At 33.5% G+C, this 13352-nt stretch overlaps 1 protein-coding gene across 5 annotated transcripts in view; it reads right to left on the bottom strand.

Annotated features, from left to right (window-relative positions):
* The window catches only part of CHRM2 (cholinergic receptor muscarinic 2), a 2909771-nt gene that overhangs the window by 2792612 nt on the left and 103807 nt on the right, over positions 1 to 13352 (bottom strand). The window lies entirely within an intron of this gene.

The following is a 13352-nucleotide window of genomic DNA, read 5'->3' as shown; positions in this document are numbered from 1 at the left end:
TGAGGAAGCACAAGTACCATCTAGAGTCTTAGCTAGATTAATTTCCCTGCAAAAGTTTACACCTACTATATCTGAAATAAATTACCTAGACAAGATATACTATAATAATAATGATATTTTAAACCTGTTTGAAAAACTTTACACACAAATTTATGGGAAACAAAGTCTTCTTACCTCAGAACAAGATACAACATTTCTCCAGAATGTATCCTTTCCTAAACTGGACTCTCAGCAACAGAAAATACTGGTGACTCCTATTTCCCAGCAGGAAATTATGACTACAGTAATGAACTTAAAATCTCACAAAGCTCAAGGGCCAGATGGCTTTACATTAGAATTTTACAAAAATGTTACTCTGTTAATCACAAAAATTTTGCAACATGTGTTTAACTATATTATAAATAATAATATTAATGATGTCCATTTTAAAGCCTCAAATAACATTTTTTTTATTTATTTATTTTACATTTGTTGACTGGGATAGTCCGACTGGATGCATGTCCATTTTCAGCGGAGGCCCGGGGAGAAAAGTTCCAAGGGTAAGCAGATACAGCATTACATAATACCAGCATTACATATTACAAACAGACTATTTACAGAGATTACATAAGTAAGCAAGTTAAACAAGTTCCACAGGTTACAGTTAATCCTGAGCACAAGTCAGGATTAAATTAAATTACACAGTAAACTGGTTAACAGATTTTTACACATTTTAGAGAGAGTTAGCCAGGCTTGATACATTGACATAGCCAGTTAAGTGACAAATGTTGTTTGAGTCTAGTTTTAAATTGACCTAAGGTGGAAAGTAAGGTAATATCAGCTGGAAGAGAGTTCCAGGATCTACTTACAGAGTTTGCAAAGAGAGAATCACCAGCTGTATTATTAATTTTGCAAGTCTGAATTAGTAGTTTGTTAGAGGATCGAAGTGGTCTAGGATTGTTATAAGGGGTGATAATATTTTTAAGTGCCGGATTATAGAGGATTTTATAGGCCATAATCAGTTGGTTATACTGGATTAGGCTGGGTAGTTCAAGCCACCCAAGCTGATTTAGATTGATGCAATGATGTGTCCTAAAAGGCAGCCCAGTGGCAAACCTGGCAATGTGGTTGTAGCAAATTGAGAGTTTGTTAAGGACAGTCTTGTTTAAATTCGAGAGTAGAGGGGATGCATACAGAAGGGTTGAAAGAAGGTGAGAGCGAGCTATGGCAATTTTAGCTGGAGGGGTTAGGAAGGCTTTTATTCTGTAAAGTGACCCTAGTTTTTTATTGATGGTTTTGATAGTTTGGTTAACATGTAGGTCAAATTTTAGATTATTGTCTATGATGACACCTAATTGTTTTGTAGATGGGTCAGGGGAGATTATTGTGCCATTTGATTTTATGGTAAAGGTGAAAGCGGTAGACCTACGTGTTGGTGAAAATAACAGCATTTTAGTTTTTTTTGGGATTTAGGATCAGACAATGTTCAGAAAGCCAGTTTTCTATTGTATTAAAGGTGGTCTGGGTAGCTGACCATAACTCTACTGGAGATGTGGTTGAGCAAATGAGAGTAGAGTCATCAGTATATTGGATACAGCTGACTTTTGGGATGACAGTATAAAGGTCGTTAATGAAGATGGAGAACAGCAAGGGCCCTAGTATAGAGCCTTGTGGTACTCCAAAGGTGTTAGGTAAAAGGTTAGAGAGTTTGTTCTGCCAGAGGACAGCCTGCTGTAGACCATTTAGGTAGGATTGAAACCATTGGAGGGCTCCAGTATCTAGACAGAATGTTTGCAGGGTGTGGATTAAAAGTTGGTGATCAACCATATCGAATGCCTTGGAAAGATCCAAAAAGAGGGCTGAGGATATATAATTATTGTTGTGATTATGGTTTATGGTGTTAGTAAAGGCTAGGAGGGCTGAAGTAGTGCTGTGATGAGGACGGCAGCCATGCTGAGTGTCTGCCATAAGGAGATTTTGGATTAGGTGGTGCATGAGTTGTCTATGAATACATTTTTCCATAATCTTTGCAAGTGGAGAGAGTATAGCTATTGGCTTATAATTGGAGAATTCAGTAGAGCTGCCTCCTTTGTGAAGTGAGATTACATAGGATATTTTCCAGATGGTGGGTATTTTAGCTTCTACTATGGTTCGATTGATTAGTATTGAGACGGGGTAAGCAATAGCATCAGCTGATTTTTGTAGATACTCAGCAGGGAGTTGATCAGCAGAAAGTGTAGTGGGTTTTAATTTTTTGATCAAGGTATGGATAAGTGAAGTGGCGACTGGCTGGAAGCTGAACGCAAGTAGGTTTCTAGGGGTGCTACTTTCAGGACCAGGAGAGCTAGGAGGTAGCTGGCTAGCTAGGGCTTGAATTGTCTCAGTAAAGAATTGGTTAAAACTATCAGAAACATCTTCAGGGGTTTTATCAATAATAGCAGCAGGGATTGGGGTTGAAGTTTGTCCAGGATGTAGTAGATTATTTAAACCTGCCCAAAACTTCTGAGGGTTATTTTGATTTACTGTATGTAAATTACAGTAGTATTGTTTTCTGTCTTATAAAATTGATTTTTTGGATTCATTCCTGGATTGCCTGTATTTAATGTGATCTTGAGGGTCTTTAGAAGAACGCCATAAAGCCCATGCTTTGTTTCCAAGCATCATTTTGAGTTTACTAAGGTTATATAAGATTTGTCATTTGTTATTCTAAAGGAACGTGCAAACCTCAGGGATCCTAGGAGTTATAGACCTATCTCCTTAATCAATCTGGAATCTTTATATCCATCCTTGCTAATAGACACAAAATGATAATAAAGCACATCTCACCTGAACAAACTGGATTCACCCCCATAGACAATCCTGTGACAATACCCTTACTCTTGAAGCCATAATAAAATTCAGACAACATAAGAAAATTCCAATGTTCATGCTTGCAGTGGATGCATATAAGGCATTTGACAGACTTAACTTACATTTCTTATTATCAGTATTACCTTACTTTGCTTTCCGACCTAGCTTTATTCAGATAATTAAAACACTCTATGACAAATCTTATATAATCTTACTCATAAATAAAAACCTTTCAAATAGAATTATGATCAAAAATGATACAAGACAAGACTGTCTTTTATCTCTTACCTCTTCAATCAGTATCTAGAACACCATTTTCTTCTTATCAAACAATGTGCATATCATAACCATCCAATACTCTACAATACTAAAATATTTCTGACAGCTTTTGCTGATGATTTTAACCTATATTTTATTTATCCAAGCTCAAACATTACTAAACTACTCAACACTATTGATACATTCTCAAAATTATGTAACTACAATCTTAATTTACTGTAGATAAAAAACACAATATTTCCTCTAAACCCTCCAAAACTATGATTATCATATGCTACTCAAACATGATTAAAATAAAACAATCCACTAAATACCTTGGGATCAATTTTTACCAAAATAGAAAGGAATTCTATCAAAATAACATTCTGAATGAATGGCAAAATATAATGCAGGACTGTAACAGATTAACCAACTTAAAAGTATCCTTTTTATCCAAAGTTGCCATAGTCAAGATGAATATCCTACCTAGGGTTCTATATATATTTATGACCACCCAAGTGATAGTGTACAACAAATTAAAAAAAAAAATACACACTTTCTTAGCTAAATTTATATGGTCCCCTAAATCAACAAGGATTTCATACAATAAACTAATCCAACCCAAACTAAATGGGGGGCGTAATCTTCCAGACTTCAGGCTGTATTTTGATATTACTAATAGTAGTAGTAGAAAAATAAGAATTTCTGAACATGATCCAACAAATAATGATTGGACATCCATATGGATAACAATATATTATGAATATATACAATCTCTTAAATTTAACCCCAAAGCACTTCTTTTTTACATAAAAAAGAATTGTTAGTTTATAAAATCATTGATCCAATAAAATATTTCATCTCTAACCTACAAAAGCTCTTTATAACATTAAACCTGCTTGCAGCTCTGGAAACCTTACAACCTATACACCTTAATCCAAATGTAAAACTAAATAACTCAATCTGAATAGCTTTCCAATGTTAAAGGATAAATGAATTCTAGATTTCTTATTCCTTCATGAAATCACTATCACAGAAATAAGAACTCAGCTTAAATTACCTAGAAGCTATACAATTATTCTAAGACAGATTAAGGAAGTATGCCATTGATAGTTCTCTAATAATAAAATAACAAATGTAAATATAGAGATCTATAAGTCCCTCTGGAACCTTATATCAACAAAAGAATAAATGATATCAAACACATAAAAATTGATAACTGTTATTAAATATCAAAATAATATACTCTTCTCCAAATACTGGATCAAAATAAATCCTTAAATTTCAGAACAACAGATAAAACAATCAATTAAAGTATCCTCCAAAATTCTCCCTCTATACATAACTTATGATCACTAATAATGTTTATTTTACTCCCACGGCATTACATACATGTAATTCTTCCCATCACACCAGCTTTCCCCCATTGTGAGTTTAAAAATGCTGACTTAATCTATCTCTTTTGGAATTGTAAAAGTGTATGCAAACTATGGAACTCTATAAAGATCCAACTCCAAAAGAATGGGTAGGAAAAGACCACTTTATCATGGGAATTCACTCTACTCCATATCTCTCCCCCAGGTATTTCACCACACCAAACCCGTATCTTAATTACTCTTTTCCTATTAATGAAACTGTTCATCACATTCAAGTGGATGGACAGACTTGCAATTACATGGGGGGTTAAACAAATGGCTATCAAACACTTGCTGGCTTATGAAATGATGATAGTTAACAGTAAAAAACAATCCTATTTTCTGAAAGTTTGGGAAAAATTATTCAACCTTACATCTTTCTAGTATCAATTTAGACTCTTTCTCTTTTTGCTAGTGTTCTTTTTTAAAGCAGTCTTCAATATGCCCTCTTTTTTCTATTGAATGTTGTTATGAAGTACTTATGTGATTGACCACAGGATTTAATAGTTGAATGGCACAGTTATAAATAAGTGTAATATAGTTTTTCACTTTGGCTAACAGACAAAGTACTATCCTTATATTTTTGTTAATAGCAATGTCTGATTGTACTGTTGTTTTTATATGTTGTTAAGTTGTTTATTAATGCGACATTAAATAAAGTTTATTGAAATAAGCTGCATAAAGACTGTAAAGCATATATTACAACTGGATCTTATATTTTTTTCATGGATTCACTTTAAACAAACCCACAAAACAAGGGTGTCCCTTGTCCCCTCTATTATCAGTTATCGGACACATAGCTAATAGTATAAGAAGGAATGAAAAAAATGGTGGATTCCAATTTAACAGAGATTGTCAATCTAAAATGCAGTTTTTGGCAGATGTTAATTTACTAATTATAAGAGATTTAAATTATTCAGTTGAAGAAATACAAGAGGAAATTGAAAAGTTTCAAGAATTATTACTGGTGAAATTTAATAATAATAAAATTGAAGTGTTAATGTTAAATCAATTACTAGATAAATAGATAGATAATTGGAAAGGAAAATAATAAAAATATTTGGGTATAAAAATATAACAAGATGTGGATAAGATTATTAATAATAATTTTGAAAAATGATTTAAAAATTGTTACTTCTTATTAAAAACTGATTTTTTTTTGCTTGTCAGGATTGGCTATTTATTAAAATGATTATATTACCCACTATACGCATATATATATATATATATATATATATATATATATATATATATATATATATATATATATATGTGTGTGTGTGTGTAGAAAAAGATGTGTGCATATTTACATATATATATATATATATATATATATATATATATATATATATATGTGTGTGTGTGTGTGTGTGTGTGTGTTGCATTCAAAGGCTTTAATATCGGACAAAAATCTTTTAAAGAAAATTGGAAAAAATGTTATCTTCAGTCTTATGGTATCCTAAAAAAGCCAAGAATTGCTAATAGAAATCATATAAGATTATAGGGTATAGTGCTATTAGCTTCCCAGATGTAGAATCTTATTCTATTGCTATCATACTCTGGATAGACCCAGCTTGCACTAGTCCATTGAAAACCATCCAGGAACAGATTGTACTAAATTTTTATAAGTTTATTAAATAAGATACATTTGAAATATGTAATATTCCATCTGGCTTACAAACTTTACATTAAAAGGAAATTCAATTCAGTCGTTAAACTCTGCATATATGAAATCAGCTCATAAAACAGTTAAGAAATATGTCTTTAAAACTCCATTACTATCAAAATGGAAATTGTGCTTTCCCACTGCACACACCTCTAGAAAAAAATTAAAATTAATTTACTAAAAAGGAATAGATTAGTGTTATGGTCTGATTGCTTTTTAAAAGGAAAATCTAAGTTCCCAAAATATTTTATAAAGAAATGTAAGTTGGATCAATCTACTAACCAGTTAATATTATCTTTCAGTAAAAAATGAAATGGATTTGTGGATAACATGAGTGAAGAGGAATAGAATGCTATTCCCCATTATATGAATATATAAATGTTATTATCAAAAGTAGATTGACCTATAAAGGAAGCTTGTCCAATTTATATCAGTTTATTATAAATAATAATTTTGATGCAAAATTCTGGAACTTTTTACATATTAGTGGATTGAGTGACTAAATAGATGGTAAGGATAATGCTCTGTTACTCAAATCAGTTAGTCATACTTTAAGTTTATACTGGAAAGTTTTTATGTGGAAATATATACATAGAATGTTTGACAATCCCTATAAAATCTCTAAATTTAGTAAAATTACTTCAGTTAGTTGGAGATATACTAAAGATGCAAAAGCTGATTGGATACACATGTACAGATTGTGAAAAAATTAAATATATATCAGGAAGAGTTAAGTATGTTTTCAAGGGGTTAAGGTATGATCATTTTTCTTTAACTAATATAGTAATACTAATGAATATTCTACTTCCTGTATCTGTAAATGCCAAAGAGCAACTAAAAACTTTGGGCCCTCTTGTTAGTTTCTAGAAAAGTTATTACAAAAACTAAAAAAAAAATTCAGTTCTAAGTTCAAAGAAATTTTAAATTTAACAGATACTATATATAACTGAAAAATAATGATCAGAATAAGATATTTAAATTATACTGAGACTTTGTGGTTGGGATATCCTTGAACTGTTGCTGTTGAAATACCATTACTCTTAATTGTATAAGATTACCTTGATGATTCAATGTATTCCTGTCACTGTATAACAACATGTGCTGTTGAAATTCTTCCTTTCTCTGTATATATTGTAAATATTTTAAATTAATAAAAATTAAAACAAATATTTTCCTCTTGAATGATAGGGATTTTTGGTACAGTATTGTACAAATTCATACAGCTATGCATATGTTAGAAAAAATAAAACAAAATAAAGTAATAATATATATATATATATATATATATATAGAGAGAGAGAGAGAGAGAGAGAATATAAGTACAAACACAGGTAAATAAGAATTGCCTTTTCTCTCTCTTGCAATTATAACTAAGAAAGACATTAACTACAACTGCCAGCAACAACAGCAAAGAGTACAAAGGCTTATTGAATCTTCTGTTAAGTATAACTGACATCAATGCTAATTCTATGTTACAAGTTTCTAATATGAATAAGTATTGTAAAAATAAAAGAGAAATATGTGCATGTACATCTGCTGTACTCTTGTTACAACTGTTTTTTGAATTGGTAATAAAAAAAAGTATCTGTATGGCTTAGCAGAAGAAGGAAATGCAAGTACCTCCCAGGCTAAGTACAGATCACCCTCTGCCAATTCAGTGATGTCCTTATAGGGTTGGAGTGGAGGTACTGGTCCTGCAGGCACTCTGGCATGTGTCAGCCTGGCAAGACTCAGAGGAAAGGGGACTTTGGAGCTTTGTAGAGGACATACTGTTACAGGTAGTGGACAGGAGAATTGGCAGCCAAAGCTTCTCTCCAGCATGTAGTAACCTATGAACCTATGTAGAAAACATTCTCTTCTAGTTGGTGATGACCACTGCATAAACACAGGCCCCTATGACCTCAACATTGGGGTCATCCACTGCAACAACGTCTGCCAGTGGACATGTTTGAGGCTCTGTGGACAAAGAGTCCAGCTGGCACTTTCTAAGCCCATCTATCCTTATTTTTCTCCTACACCCTCTTACCTATTTGCCACCCACACTACCCTCTCACATGAAAAATTGAAAAAGGGGGGTCTATCTCTCAACAAAGATAATGTGTCCATCCTCTCCCACCTCCTCTAGCACAAACTATCTTGATGTTTCCCTGATGCATTCACCCCTTTGTTTTCTCTCCCCTTTTTCAGTCTTTCTGTCCTCTATTATTCAATGAAACCACCAGCATATCAACAGAAGGACACACTTTTATAAAACATAATAAACCTTTTTTAAAAGATCAATTTTAAGTGCTGCACAGTCTGCAGTTTTTTTTTTAATATGACTGCTCTCAGCCGTGCTTGCCCTTGATAGCAACAAAAAAGGGGGGAAAGTTATATGAGCTCTCATGCGTCTGTGAAGTAATTTGCAGCTTAGTAATGTAGAACTTTTTACAACTTACTGTTTTATGAGAAATGAGCATGTCTTCATAAATGATTTTGCTTTCTGTATTTGTCACAAATCCCTTTCACTAACCTGATTTGCATATCCATGTACAGCTGCTATTTGGAGATAACTGTAAGTCATTTACAAGGCCTCATACTTTCAGTACTACCCTTTGTCTGAAACTCTGTGTCACAGTAAAATTAATTTCCAATAAAAACCTTTTAAAATGAATAAGTATGCAACTTTTTGCTTTAGATGCTCAGTATAAATCATTTGCTTTCTTTCAATATAAGAATCAAAACACAACAAATTATAATGAATCTTTGTATCTTTGCAGTAATTAATGTTCCATATAATTAGTTCTGTTCAAAAATAAAATATAAATGCTGCTAACATTGATGTTAGCTCTGTCTGTGAAATTATTTAAAAACACTGGTATGTCCTTACATGTGATGATAGAAATAAAACTATTCTAGGTGAGGCTCCTACATTTTGTTTTAAGAACAATACTTCTTTGAGAAAAATGTTGTGCTATAAACCTGTTCAAAAAAAAAAACAAGGATTACTAATAAAATAGGAACTCACCCTTGTAGAGACTGTAATATGTGTCAGTTTATTGAAAATACTGATAGATTTTAGCATCCTGAGACTAATAAGGTTTATAAATTCAGTTTCACAAACACCACAAGGAGAAAACTGAAAAAAATTAAATAAAACAACAAAGGCTACCGGACAGTAATTTATTGCATAAAACAATCGAAACACTCTAGTGTTCGGCATACAACCTTGCAGGAGCAGTACAAAGTAACCATACATAAACATCTTATACAGTCAATACTATTATACAATCAGTTGATTAATAAATTATACAATTAGATATTTCCAATTAACCTCAGAGTTTAAACCTAAAGGCAACAGTGTATTAAATTTAAAAAAATAATGGATTCCTTACGTAAAAGTTTATCTTTTAAAACACGTCTCCCCAAGTCTTACACAAATTAAGAATACAACCCTGTAATAAAGAGAAATTACTATCATGTTTATCCCTAAAATGCATAGCAATAGTGCTCTCTACTTTTTTTGTTTTTAATGTCCCTAATGTGTTCTTGTAGCTTGGTTCTAAAATTTCTCTTACTTTCCCCTATATAATATTAATCACAGGGACACTTTAGAGCATAAATGATGTCCTCAGTAACACAAGAATATTTTCCTAAAGGGGAGAATTGGATACCATTTATTTTCCCAAAATAAGTTACTATATTGCAACAAACATTGCAATTATTACAGGGAAAAGTACCTAATAATATGGGATTCCTAGTGATTACATCCTCAGTGGGAAAAACAAACTAGAAACTAAAAAATATTTTAAATTTCTACCACAGGTATAAGAGATAGATGGACAATGATTACAAATGTGCATTAAATCACTGTCTCTTGCCAAGAACCTCCAACAATTCTTAAATATTGCACTTATTTCATCACTAAGAATATTGTATATTGATACAAAGTACACTTGGCCACTTACATTTTTCTTACTATAACAATGTTTTCTATGTTTGTTATGTACACAGGAGTATATATCCTTTTCTCCTGAAAAATTGCTCTTTGCAAAGCTTTGTCAACTATATCTCGGTCATAACCCCTATTTATAAACATACCAAATGTTTGATCAGATTCCCCCCAAAGATATGCCCAATTATTACAAATTCTATAAAGGTGTAAAAATTCCCCATAAGGTAAAGATTCGATAAGATGATAAGGATGAAAGCTACCCTCATGTAAATACTGAATACCATCTCTAAATTTTCTATACATGTTTTATTATAAATTAAATTTTTTTGCAAATTCTAAAAGCTCTAATCTTGTTTATTTAGCTAGCTGTGCTGTTTGTAAAAGTTTGTATGTTGGTAAAACTAACAGTGGTTTGAGAGACCATGTACATGAACACATTGATGATGTGTCTAGAAAAGATAAAAGAAATGGACTGTCAAAACGTATTTTAGTTGCTCAAAGTACTCATAAGTTTAAGTTTATTGTGTTACAACTTTTTAATGTCAGTATTAGAGGTGGTGATGTCAGCACTAAAACAGAATGTACTGAAACTAAATGGATTTTAGAATTACAAAGTGACAGAGGGAAATGTTTAAATGAGTATATTCCTGTAAGACCACTGCTTAAGTCACGTGACCTTAAGAGGTAGACCTGAAACTGTGTATGTTTTAACAGCATTCTATGCCTGTTTTATTAGATCTGAAGAAGCACCTGGATAGATGTGAAAGTGCTTCTCTTTTTCTTGGATGTTTTTAACAGTTTTTATACTGTTTTATTAACATTTTATGCTGTTTTATTAAACTTTAGAACAGCTACATCATTGGATTCAGCCGTGTAGACTGGTTCATCTTCTACTTGTATTTAATAGCTGACAGCTATTTGTCAATAATGATTATGCATGTTGCAGTCAAAGATATTTAAAAAAAAAACATTGCTTGCCCATTCAATGAAATTCCAACTGGCAACATTGATGTTCAGATGGATTAACATGCAGTTTCCTCATTGACAACTGTGAAGCACTTTGACTATCATAAGCATAAATCCATTATTTTTGCTGAAAAATCTAGGCTCAGCAAAACAATTAGTTAAACCCATTTTAATGCTGTATGTACTAAATGATCACATAACCATCTAAAGCTGCTGATCTATGACTGATTGAATGTACAATATCTACCTAACTGTAACCTATTCTTCCTATTTGAATAATATTGGCTATGGTATCATGCAACTGACCTTAGTCTACCTAAAATTCTGTAACTCTTGTTTGCTTGCCAAGCACTCAGTGCATGTAGAATATAAATAAGATTTCCAGGTTAGCAGGGAATATGAGAAATTACTAAGTTAGCAAATGTGAAGCAGAAATAAACACTTTTATATATTTAAATAGCATAGTTTTCATCTTAGCTTAGCAAATATTTTACAAATTACTTGAAAAAGGCAAATATAAACTGCCAGTGCATGTTTTCCCATTTCTAGTCTCCCACCAGGACACAAGTGCTCTTCAGCAATTACATTCTGCTTGCCGAGCACACTCATGCAAATCTGCAGTCTGCAGCTACCACTCCACCCATACAGTATAAGAAGGAATCAGTACTCCAAACTAAACAAGGATATACATTTTGAGCCTCAAGAGCAGGAGCACACTCAAGGAAATCTGCAGTCTGCGGCTACCACTCCACCCATACAGTATAAGAAGGGATCAGTACTGCAAACTAAACAACGGTATACATTTTGAGCCTCAAGAGCAGGAGCACACTCAAGCCAATCTGCAGTTTGCGGCTACCACTCCACCCATATAGTATAAGAAAGAATCAGTACTGCAAACTAAACAAGGATATACATTTTGAGCCTCAAGAGCAGGAGCACACTCAAGCAAATCTGCAGTCTGCGGCTACCACTCTACCCATACAGTATAAGAAGGAATCAGTACTGCAAGCTAAATGAGGATATACATTTTGAGCTTCAAGAGCAGGGTCAGTCCACCCAAGCATTCTACTTATATGTTTTATGAGAGTGAAGCTATTACATTAGCAGTATCTCTTAGTAGTTCTCAGCTTGCTAATAAAACTGACTGTTGTAGCCTTGTGCCCCCCCACTAGTACAGTAAAACTAACTGTCCAATAGACAGTATACATTTAATTCACATCCCTGTGACTAAACTAACCATCAAGCAGCCCTCTCAGTGCTTTCTGTCTTAGTTTGTATCACTTGGAGGCCCACCTGTTTATTTGCATCTCTATACATTCCCCTTCATTGCTAATGTATATCCCTACTCTAATCGGTGCACAAACTGGTTACTAATCAGCAAGTCAATGTGAAGACACACTCCCAACCTTAAACTTTGCTGTCTCTTCTCTCCTTCACCTTACAGGTAGTTTGAATTATTACTTACCCCCTCTGAGGCCTTCACTGATTTCCACTGATTGCCTCTCTGGTTTCTTTGCATTCCACCTGGTTTACACCCCTTGTGCTATCTCCATCCCCCAATACAAAGTCTATATTAGAATCCTGCTGAGCATGGAGCCTTCTTTAAATTTCTAGTCTCCCACCAGGAAACAAGTGCTCTTCAGCAATTACATTCTGCTTGCCGGTAAGCCATTAGACCTCAGGAATTTGTTTAAAGTGTTCAGATTTGTAAAGTAATACTTACTTTTTTCTCTTGTCTTGGTTGGCTTTGCCCCACTCCGTTCGCCCTCGCTAATGCTCAGGCTCTCTCTGCTCCCCTGCCCTGCCCCTTATTCCCTCCCAGCCCACTACCTCTACATTTATAGTAATCACAGCCACACCCATAGCTCACCCTCACATCACCTCCACCAATCACAGCTCCTCAAGTCATATCACATTATACCACACCAACTTGCTCCACACAAAATACTCCCAATCACTCTCATTCCCATTAAGCATTTTTAACATCACCCACACTACTTCCCCATCCACATATAGTGCAACCCTATAATTCCCATTCAGACCGCCACCTAGAAACAACTTAAACTTTATAACCATGACTATCACACAACTAAGTCTAGTCTGTCTTCTCATAATTCTTTACAACACCACAAGTTATCACTCTAGCAATACCCCTAAACTTAGTAGCACAACACAACATTATGCACTCTCCTATACAGATACCACACATTATAATAATATCTGCCCACAATTATTCAAGAACTACATAACGGACCAATTCAGAACTAAACACGTATGCTCTCAT

This window comes from Protopterus annectens, chromosome 11.part0, assembly GCF_019279795.1.
Source record: "Protopterus annectens isolate FY-2018-M chromosome 11.part0, PAN1.0, whole genome shotgun sequence".
In the NCBI taxonomy this organism is placed as follows: domain Eukaryota; kingdom Metazoa; phylum Chordata; order Ceratodontiformes; family Protopteridae; genus Protopterus; species Protopterus annectens.
This window is presented reverse-complemented; position numbering and strand designations above follow the sequence as displayed.